Raw genomic sequence first — 12128 nt, 5'->3', positions numbered from 1 at the left:
CTTGCTGTCTTTAGGATTCTCTCTTTGTCTTTAATTTTTGTCATTTTAATTACTATGTGTCTTGTTGTGGGCCTGTTTGGGTTCTTCTTATTTGGGGCTCTCTGTGCTTCTTGAATCTGAATGCCTGCTTCTTTCACCAAGTTAGAAGAGTGTTCTGTCACTATTTCTTCAAGTATATTCTCTAACCCTTGCCCATTTTATTCCTCTTTGAAGTCTCCTATGATGCGAATGTTATTACGTTTCCAGTTGTCCCACAGTTCTCTTAAGCTGTCTTCCTGTTTTTTCATTGTTTTTTTTTCCTTTTGGTTTTCTGATTGGTTGATTTTTTCTACCCTGTCTTCTAATTCACTGATCTGGTCCTCAGGTTCCTCTACTCTGCTGGTTAGTCCTTCCAATGTGTCCTTAATTTCTGTTATGTCAGTCTTCCTTTCCACTTTGTTGGTTTTCAATATTTCTATCCTTACTCATGGTGTTGATGTCCTTACTCATGCTGTTTAGCTTCCTCAATATCATGGCCGTGAACTCTACCTCTGATAATTTGCCTAGCTGCATTTTATTGATCTCATCTTCTGTAGATTTCTCTTGTTCTTTCATTTCAGATTTCTTTCTTTGTTTCACCATTTTGGCTATCTCAGTGGGTTTTGGAGCCTGCAAACTTTCCCTGTGGCTGTTGGTGGTCTGCTGTTTGTGGCTCCCTCTGCTGGGTTTGGATGAGCCTGGGTGGGCCCACGTTAAACACCACTGTCAAGTCTTACTTTCCTGGGTAGATTTGCTAGACCAGGAAACGTTTAGTTATCCTCTAGCTTTTTCCTGCAGGTTAGCAGTCTCAGTTACTCAGTGCCTTGGAATGTAGCCATGGTGTTCTGCATAAAAGGATATCTAGAAGGTGGGATAGATGCTGGTTATTAATGAGCCTCAATTTGCATTTCTTTGCTTCACCTGGGAAAGGCTGTATTTCCAAGGGGGTGGCTGCTGCTTTTTCCCTCAACTCTGCGAGGGAGCACACTGGCCACCATCCTTTGTGCCCGCAACTTAACAAAAACTCTGAGTGCCCTCCAAATTCTGAATGTCCCCACAGAGTTCCATCCTGGTCTGTCCTCCCTCTTCCATAGCCCCCAGGTGTGTAGTTGTGGCTATTTTAGCACTCTGTCCTGGCTCTCTGTGCTGTAGAGTTGGCTTGGTCTTTATTCCCCAAGGGCGCTATTCACAGCTGAGACTGCTGCTGTCCATGGGCTCCCAGCCCACCACCTTCTTGCGCCTCTGTAGATCCTACCACTGTCCCTGGTTATATCATCCTGTCCTGGTTCTTTTCTGTTAATTTTTTCCTGAAGATTTGTCTTTATTTTGGTTATAATTCTCATTTGTTCCTGGTGATAGTCTGCATAGCTTCTATTTATTCTGCCTCCATTTTCACATTCTCTAAGCCTATCTTGCATGTGGCTGGGGCGCACAAGCCTTCCTGGTGCCCCTCTACCCTGCAGGTCCCATGGGTAAGTGGATCGTACAGTCCCTTTGTGAACCTGGCTCTATGCCTATGTTATGTGCTGCTGGGTCTCACAGGCCTCTTTGGTGTTTCTGGAGCCCCAGGTCCCGCCGCTGGTGGCTGGGGAGTGCTGCTGCCCCATAGTGCTCAACTCCTGCTCAGCTTTTGCTGTAGTTTTTGGGGATGGGTCTCAGCTGCTGGTCTGTGCTTCTGTTGCCTGGGGATGGATGTCTGCTCCCCAGCCTCTGTTGCTTGTGGTATATCTTGATTCTGATCAGGCTGCTAATATGGAGGATGGTGCTGGGCTCCGGGCTGTCTGCGGTATCTGTGACCAGCACCTTGGGAGCTCCACTACTGTGCACTGGTCTGTGTTGACACAGAGTGTCCACTGGTCCATTTGTGCCAGGTGTACTGGTGGGCTCAGGTTGCTGGGCCCTAGCTGCTCCCAGTGCCTCCTCCCAGGGAAGACTTGGAATCTTCCAAAATGGTGGGACCTCCCCATGGCACAGGGAGAAGAGCCCTGAAGGGCTGCTTACTGAGGTAGCAGGCTGCTCAAGTCCATAGCACAGGAACTTTCTGCTCCGTGGCTCTGCACTGTTCGGGTTTGGTCACTCAACTTCATGTCCACTCACACTCTCTCACACGCTTTCTCACTCTCACACACTCACCCTCCCTCTGGCCCTGCTTGTGGCCATCTTCCAATAATGACTTTAAATATAAACAGAATAAAAGCATCTCTAAAAAGCATAGGGTAGCTGAATGAATAAGAATTCAAGACCCATGCATATACTGTCTTCAAGAGACCCACCCCAGAAGACTGAAAGTAACAGGGTGGAATAAGATATTTCATGAAAAAAAAAAAAAAAAGCTGGGGTAGCAATAATTATATCAGACTAAACAGATTTGTAAAGAAAGGCCATAACAAGAGACAAAAGAAGACAATTATGTAATACTAAATGATCAATTCAACAAGAGGATTTAACCCTTGTAAATATATACCCACTCAACATAAAGCACCTTCATATATAAAGTTAATCTTGGTGAAATTTAAGGGAGAAATTGACAGTCATAGTGGCAGATTTCACCACCCCATTGACATCAGTGGATAGATCTTACAGACAAAAAACAAACAAGGAAACAGGAGCCTTAAACATCATACTAGATCAGATTGATTTAATTGTTATTTACAAAGTATTTCAACCCAAAGCAGTAGAGTATACAGTCAAGTATATTTTGAACATTCTCTATGAGAGCACACATGTTAAAACACAAAGCAAGTCTATAAATTCAAGAAAATTTAAATCATATCAACCAACTTCTCTAAATATAATAATATGAAACCAGAAATCAATCACAAGAAAAAAGGGAAGACGCACAAACACATGAAGTTTAAATAACATGTTACTGAACAATAAATAGATCAACAGTGAGATCAAAAAAGAAATAAAAATTACCTGGATACAAATGAAAATGAAGACATAAAAACCCAAAATCTACACACAGCAAAAGAAGTTCTAAGAGGGAAATTTATAGCAATACAGAACTACCTCAAGAAGCAAAAAAAAATTGAAATTAGTAATATAATACTACATCTAAAAAAACTAGAATAAGAAAAACAGACAAAGACCCTGTCAGGGCACATATAAAAATCGACGAAAGAATGCATAAACAAGGTGAATAACAAATTAAAGTTTCTCTCTCTCTCTCTTTCTCTCTCTCTCTCTCTTTCTCTCTGCCCTTCTCTCTCTCTCTCCTTGTCTTTTTCTCTCTCTTCCTTTATTTTGCTGAAACCAATCAATCAGTAAAATGTTTTAAAAAGTGTTTTCCTTAAGATCAGGAACAATACAAAGATGTCTTTGGTTACCACTGTTATTCAATATAGTAGTAGGTGTTCTGGCCACAACAATCAGACAAGAAAAATAAATTAAAAGAATTCAAATTAGAAAGGAAAAAATAAAACTCTCATTATTTGCAGATTACATGACATAGTGTATAGGAAACCCTAAATATTACATTTAAAAAAATGACTAGAACTAAAAAAGAATTCAAAATGTAGCAGGATACAAAAGTATTAATAAGACTTTGGTAACATTTTTATATGTAAATAATAAACTATTAGAAAGAGAAACTAATTAAACATTCCCTTTTACTATTGTAACAAAAAAAGTAAGCTAAGAATAAATTTAATTAAGGATGTGAAAGTCTTGTACTTAAAAAATTATAACCAACAGAAGAGTAAAATTGAGGAAGATAGAAGAAATACATGAAATCCTATACCATGTGCATGGGCAGAAACAATATACATCATTAAAATGTCCATACTACCCAGAGCAATCTATAAATTCAATGTAATTTCTATCAATATACCAATGAAATTTTCACAGAATTAGAACAAATATTTCAAAAATGTATATGAGACTAAAATGATCTCAAATAACATCTGCATTCTTGAGAAATCAGAAAAAAATTAGAGGTATTATGCAACCTGATATCAAAATATACTGCAAATCCATAGTAATGAAAACAGTATGGTGATAGCATAAAAATAGACATAAAGATAAATGGAACAAAATAGAAAGCCCTGAAATAAACGCACAACTTTATGGTCAATTAATATTTGACAAAAGTTGCAAGAACTTAGAGTGGTGTAAAGAAAGTCTATTCAATAAATGTTGAAAAATGGGATAGATATAGGCAAAAAATGAAACTAGTCCACCTGATTACATAATATACAATAATGGATTAAAATTTAAATGTAAATTTCAAAACCATGATAATCCTAGAAGAAAACTTTGGCAGTAAATCTTGGACATTCCTCATAGCAATGTTTTTTCTTATAAATCTCCTTGGGCAATGGAAAGTAAAGAAAAAAATAAACAAATGGACTACAGCAAAATAAAAAAGTTTTGCACAGCAAAAGAAACAATCAACAAAATAAAAGAACACACCACTGAATGGAAAAACATATTCACCAATGATACATCTGATAAGGGGTTAATATCCAAAATGTATAAATACCTCAAACAACTCAACACCAAAAACAATAAAAATAATCCAATTAAAAATTGGCAAAAGAGGGGGACTGAGAAATGGCAGCAACGTGAATGGAGCAACACAGACCATCTCCCAGGACCAAACTGGATTTACAACGAAAATAAAGGCAAATCGTCAGGAAGGGGCAACCAAAACACACCTTGGAGGAACACATAACCAGAAACACCGACTCAATCCTGGTAGGCTTGCAAGGACGCGAGATGGGGCCGGGAGCTCACGGTCTGCAGCGGCCTGGGCAGGGACCAGGGAACTCGGCAGGAATTACTGCTACAGCCTCCTTTGCAACCCTGCATGTGTCCTGGGAACTCTGTTGCCTGCTCAGCCCTCGGCTGGTGCCGCACAGACTCGCGGGGACCAGGGGACTCTGTGGGATGGTGGGACGCTGCCACCAAGGCTGAGTCCTGCGAATTCTGCGTGCTAAGCCCTCGGCTGGTGCCGCACGAATGCGTGGGAACCAGGGGACTGTGCTGGACGCTACTGCCACCTCTGCAGTGTTCCGCTACAGCGGCTCAGTCCTGTGGTTTCTGCTAAGTGCAATGCCCTTGGCTGGAGCCCCAGCCGGGCCTCCCTTGGATGGAAGCAGTGCCCTTGGGTTAAAAGTCCCAGGTGGCTCAATGACGCAGAGTCCGGACAGAGGGTAAATTGGCAGCAGCCACTCAACTTGGGCTCCTGCAGAGGGAAAGCAGACTGGACTAGAACTGTGTGGGGACACTCGGGATTTGGAGGGTGCTAAAAGCTTTCGCTGAGTGCAGCCACGCAGGACTGTGGTCATCTTACTCCTTCCCAGCCCAGGGGAGAGGCAGCGGCCCCTCCCTCAGAGATTCAACCCCACCAGGTGGCCATTAAAATGCTAATTGAGGCCCATTAACAACGAACAGCTGCCTCACTCTCAGGAAATCTTCTTACACTAAGCACCTGAGGGAGTTTTTCAGGCAACGCAGAAACCAAAGGTCTACAGGTGACCTGTACTAATAGCCTCCAGGCAAAAAAAGCTAGAGGATAACTACCATTACCTGGGCTAGCAACACTAACCAGAATAGCTTAGGCTTGACCGTGGTGTTTAAAGTGGGTCCTCCATGGCACATCCAAACCCAGAAGAGGGTGCCACAAACAGCAGAACACCAACACCCACTGGGAAAATTTGGCAGACTCCAAAGCCCACTATGATAGCCAAAATGGTGAAAAACAGAAACAAAAGCCAAATGAAAGAACAAGAGATGTCTACAGAAGATGAGATAAATGAGGTGCAGTTAAGCAAGTTAACAGAACTAGAATTTAGAGCCATGATGTTGCGGAAGCTCAACAGCATGTGTAAAGACATGAGCACCATGAGTAAAGACATAGAAAAGTTGAAAATCAACCAGTTGGAAATTAAAAACCAACAGGAAGAAATGAAGAATGACATATCAGAAATGAAAAACACATTGGAAGGTCTAAAAAGCAGAGTAGGGAAAGCTGAGGACCAGATCAGTGAATTAGAAGACAGGCTAGAAGAAATCATCCAATCAGAAAACCAAAAGGAAAAAACAATTAAAAAACAGGAAGACAGCTTAAGAGAACTGTGGGACAACTGGAAACGGAATAATATTCGCATCATAGGAGTCCCTGAAGAAGAAGAAAATAAGCGAGGGCTAGAGAATATATTCAAAGAAATAGTGACAGAAAACTTCCCTAATTTGGTGAAGGAAGGAGGCGTTCAAGTTCAAGAAGCACAGAGAGCCCCAAGTAAGAAGAACCCAAACAGGCCCACACCAAGACACGTAGTAATCAAACTGTCAAAAATTAAAGACAAAGAGAGAATCCTAAAAGCAGCAAGAGATAAGCAACAGGTTACCTACTAAGGAAACCCCATAAGGCTCTCAGCTGACTTCTCACAAGAAACACTACAGGCCAGAAGGGAATGGCATGAAGTAATCAAGGTCATGAAAAACAAGGATCTGAATCCAAGACTACTCTACCCAGCAAGGCTATCATTCAAAATAGAAGATCAAATAAAGAGCTTCCCAGACAAAAAAAGGCTAAGGGAATATATTAGCACCAAGCCAGCACTGCAAGAAATGTTAAAAGGACTGCTGTAATTACCAGGAGAAATGGGAAGGAAAATAGAACCACACTAAACAAAAATGGCAATAAATAAGTACATATCAATAATCACCTTAAATGTAAATGGACTGAATGCTCCCATAAAAAGACACAGAGTAGCTGATTGGATAAGAAAGAATGACTCATCTATATGTTGTTTACAAGAGACCCACCTCACAACAAAAGACTCACATTGATTGAAAGTGAAGGGATGGAAAAAAAATCTTTCAAGCAAACGGAAAAGAAAAAAATGCTGGGGTAGCAATACTTATATCTGCGAAAATAGATTTCAGAATGAAGGCCATAATTAGAGACAAAGAAGGCCACTACATAATATTGAAAGGATCTATCCAACAGGAAGATATAACCTTGATAAACATAGATGCACCCAATATAGGAGCAACAAAATATATTAAAAAACTTCTGGAGGACTTCAAAGGAGAAATCGACAGCAATGCAATCATAGCAGGGGACTTCAACACCCCGCTGACATCACTGGATAGATTCTCTAGGCAAAAAATTAGCAAGGAAACAGAGACTTTAAATGAAGCACTAGACCAAAAGGATTTAATAGATATCTACAGAGAACTACACCCAAAACTACAGAATTCACAGTCTTCTCAAGTGCACATGGAACATTCTAAAAGACAGACCACATGTTAGGGCACAAACTAAGTCTCTACAAGTTCAAGAAGATTGAAATCATATCAAGCATCTTCTCAGATCACAATGGCATAAGACTAGAAATCAATTGAAAGAAGAACATACAAAGACATTTGAACACATGGAAGCTAAATAGCATGTTATTAAACAATGAATGGGTCACCGAGGAGATCAAGGAAGAAATCAAAAACTTCCTGGAAACCACTGAAAATGAAAACACAACAACACAAAATCTATGGGATGCAGCGAAAGCAGTTCTGAGAGGGAAGTTCATAGCACTACAGGCCTACCTCAAAAAAGAAGAAAAATCTCTAATAGTCTATCTAACCTCACAACTTAAAGAAATAGAGAGCAAACAGAAAGAAAACCCCAGAGCAAGTAGAAGGAAGGAAATAGTAAGGATAAGAGCAGAAATAAATGACATAAAGACCAAAAAAACAATTCAAAGGATCAATAAAACAAAGAACTGGTTTTTCGAAAAGATAAACAAGATTGATGGACCCATAGCTAGACTCACCAAGAAACAAAGAGAGAGACCCAAATACACAAAATCAGAAATGAAAGAGGAGAGATAACAACTGACACCACAGAAATACAAAAGATCGTTAACAACTACTACGAACAATTATATGGCAACAACTTCGACAATCTAAGCGAAATGGACAAATTTCTAGAAACACATAGTCTCCCAAAACTGGATCAGGAGGAGATAGAAAACTTGAACAGACCAATAACAACAGAAGAAATTGAAGATGTAATCAAGACTCTCCCAGCAAACAAAAACCCAGGCCCGGATAGCTTCACAGGGGAGTTTTACCAAACATTCAAAGAAGAACTAATACCCATTCTCCTCAAACATTTTCAAAAAATTCAAGAAGAAGGAAGACTTCCAAACTAGTTTTATGAAGCCAGCATAATTCTAATTCCAAAACCAGAAAAAGACACAACAAAGAAAGAAAATACAGGCCATTATCCCTGATGAACATAGATGCCAAAATCCTGAACAAAATACTAGCAAATTGGATCCAGCAATACACCACAAAAATTATCCACCATGACCAAGTGGGATTCATCCCAGGGATGCAAGGCTGGTACAATATTCACAAATCCATAAATGTGATACACCACATAAATAAAATGAAGAATAAAAACCACATGATAATATTAATAGATGCTGAAAAAGCCTTCGACAAAATCCAGCATCCATTTCTGATAAAAACGCTCAGCGGTGTGGGAATAGAGGGATCGTATCTATATATAATAAAGGCCATATATGAAAGACCTTCAGCCAACATCATACTCAATGGGCAAAAACTAAAAGCATTTCCCTTAAGAACAGGAACAAGGCAAGGATGCCCACTTTTGCCACTCCTATTTAACATAGTACTGGAAGTCTTAGCCACAGCAATCAGACAGGAAGAAAAAATAAAAGGCATCCAAATTGGAAAGGAGGAAGTGAAATTGTCATTATTTGCAGATGACATGATACTGTACCTAGAAAACCCCAAAGACTCCATCAAAAGTTTACTAGACTTATTAAATGACTTTGGCAAAGTAGCAGGATACAAAATTAACGTCAAGTAATCGATGGCATTCTTATACACCAAGGATGAACTCACAGAAAGAGAAACTAAGAGAACAATCCCATTTACCATTGCGGCAAAAAAAAATTAAGATACCTAGGAATAAACTTAACCAAAGAAATAAAGGACCTATTTGCAGAAAACTACAGGTCATTGAAAAAAGAAATACAGGAAGATATAAAAAAGTAGAAGCACATACCCTGTTCATGGATTGGGAGAATTAACATCATTAAAATGTCCATATTACCCAAAGCAATCTATAGATTAAATGCAATCCCCATCAAAATACCAACGGCATACTTCACAGAATTAGAACAATTACTTCAAAAGTTCATATGGAACCAAAAAAGGCCTCGAATAGCCACAGCAATCTTGAAAAGGAAGAACAAAGTTGGAGGGATCGCAATACCAGATTTCAGGTTATACTACAAAGCCACTGTAATCAAAACAGCCTGTTACTGGTACAAGAACAGGCATATAGACCGGTGGAACAGAACAGAGAACCCTGAAATGGACCCAAGGCAATATGCTCAATTAATATTTGACAAAGGTGGCAAGAGCATACAGTGGAGTAAGGACAGCCTCTTTAAGAAATGGTGCTGGGAAAATTGGACAGCTACTTGCAGAAAAATGAAACCAGACCATCAACACACACCCTACATGAGAATAAACTCAAAATGGATAAAAGACTTAAATGTAACTTATGAATCCATAAAAATCCTAGAAGAGACTGTAGGCAACAAAATTTCAGACATCATATGCAGCAGAATTTTTACTGACACATCACCTAAGGCAATAGAAACAAAGGAGAAAATGAACACATGGGACTACATCAAACTCAAAAGCTTCTGCACAGCGAAAGATACAATCATCAAAATGGAAAGACTACCCACTGTATGGGAGAGCATAATTGCCAATGATGTATCAGATCAGGGGTTAATTTCCAATACATATAGAGTGCTCATACAACTCCACAAAAGGAAGACAAATAACCCAATTAAAAAATGGGCAGAGGAACTAAGTAGACACCTCTCCAAACAGGACATCCAAATGGCTAAGAAACATATGAAGAAATGCTCATCCTCTCTAATCATCAGAGAGATGCAAATTAAAACAACAATGAGGTATCACCTCACACCTGTCAGAATGGCCACCATCAACAAATCATCAAACAACAAGTGTTGGAGAGGGTGTGGAGAAAAGGGGACTATAGTGCATTGCTGGTGGGAATGCAGACTGGTGCAGCCACTATGGAAAACAGTATGGTGTTACCTCAAAAAATTCAAAATTGAACTTCCATTTGACCCAGTGATCCCACTTCTAGGAATATACCCTTAAAAGCCTAAAACACCAATCATAAAGAATATATGTACCCCCATATTTGTAGCAGCACTATTTACAATCGCTAAGATCTGGAAACAGCCTAAGTGTCCATCAGTAGACGAATGGATCCAAAAGCTGTGGTACATATACACAATGGAGTATTATGCAGCTGTAAGAAAGAAAGATCTCTTATCCTTTGAGACTACATGGAGGAACCTGGAAAGTATCATCCTAAGTGAAACAAGCCAAACAGAGAAATACAAGTTTCATATCATCTCACTTATTTGTGGAATATAATGAACATAACAGTCTGAGGAATTGGTAGTCCCAGAGATGCAGAAGCGGGGTACAGACTGACAATTCCCTAAAGAGGGGGGTGGTGGGGGAGAGATAAACCACAGAACTTATATGCATGTATGCATGAACATTGGCCATGGACAACAAACTTGGGAAAGGACAGGGAGGGAGGGGGAGGGGGGAATCAGTGGGGGAAAAAGGAGAAACATCTGTAACAAAAATTAATTAATAAAAAAATAAAAAATAATAAAAATAAAATTGGCAAAGGAGCCCTGGCTCATTTGGCTGAGAAGTTAGAGTGTCGACCTGCAGACTGAATGGTTGTGCATTCTATTCCCTGTCAAGGGCATATACCTGGGTTGCAGGTTTTATCCCTGGCCCCAGTTGGGGTCATATGGGAGGCAATCAATGTGTCTCTCCCACATCGACATTTCTCTCTTTCTCATCTCTCCCTCCCTCCCTTCCTTTCTATCTAAAAATAAATAAAAATAAAAGGGAAATATTCTCGGGTAAGGATTAACCAAAAATAAAAAATAAAAGTGGCAAAGGACATGAATAGACATTTCTCCAAAGAGGGCACACAGATGTCCAATACACATATGAAAATATATTCAAAGTCAATAATCATCAGAAAAATGCAAATTAAAATTACAATGACATATTACCTTACACCTGTCAAAATGCCTATCTTCATTAAATCCACAAATGACAAGTATTGGTGAGGATTTTGAGAAAAGAGAACTCTTGTGCATTGTTGCTGGGAAGGCTGAGTGGTGCAGCCACTGGAAAACAGTATGGATTTTCCTCAGAAAATGAAAAATGGAACTGTCATATTACCCAATGATTCCACTCTTGGGACTATACCCAAATAAACCTGAAACACTGATTCAAAAGAATATAGGTACCACTAAGTTCATTGCAGCATAATTTACAATAGCCAGGATTTAAAGCAGCCCATCAGTAGATGAGCGGATATAAAAGCTATGGTACATTTACACAATGGAATATTACTCGGCCATAAAAAACTAAAAAATCTTACCCTTTGTGACAACATGGATGGACCTGGATATCATTATGCTAAGTGAAATAATCCAGTCAGATAAAAACAAATATCATATGATTTCATATATACGTGATATCTAATGAACAAAATAAACAAACAAAATAAAAATAGTCATAGATACAGAAAACAGACTGATGGCCATCAAAGGGAAGGACGCTGGGAGTCTGGGTGAAATAGGTGAAGGAATTAAGCAAAACAAATAAACAAACAAAAAACCTCATGGACATAGACAACAGTGTGGTGATTACCAGATAATGTTGAGGAAAGAAGACTAGATTTTGAATGGTGAGCACACAGTGCAATGTGCAGATGATATATTATTAAACTGTGTACTTGAAACCTGTATAATTTTATTGTCTAATGTAACCCCAATAAATTTAATAAAATGATTTATAGTTGTTACTTATTTCAGAACTTTTTCATTTAATAAGTACATTAATATACATTTTATCTTATCACGGTTTTTGTTGCAACATATGAGTTGTTGTACATTGTGTTTTCATTTTATAAATAAAATAAATATTTCAAAATAATATTTTATTGATTTACAATTACAACATATTTTTATTCCATTAAAATA

Source organism: Molossus molossus, unplaced genomic scaffold (assembly GCF_014108415.1).
Source record: "Molossus molossus isolate mMolMol1 unplaced genomic scaffold, mMolMol1.p scaffold_m16_p_2, whole genome shotgun sequence".
In the NCBI taxonomy this organism is placed as follows: domain Eukaryota; kingdom Metazoa; phylum Chordata; class Mammalia; order Chiroptera; family Molossidae; genus Molossus; species Molossus molossus.
Note: the sequence above shows the minus strand (reverse complement) of the source record.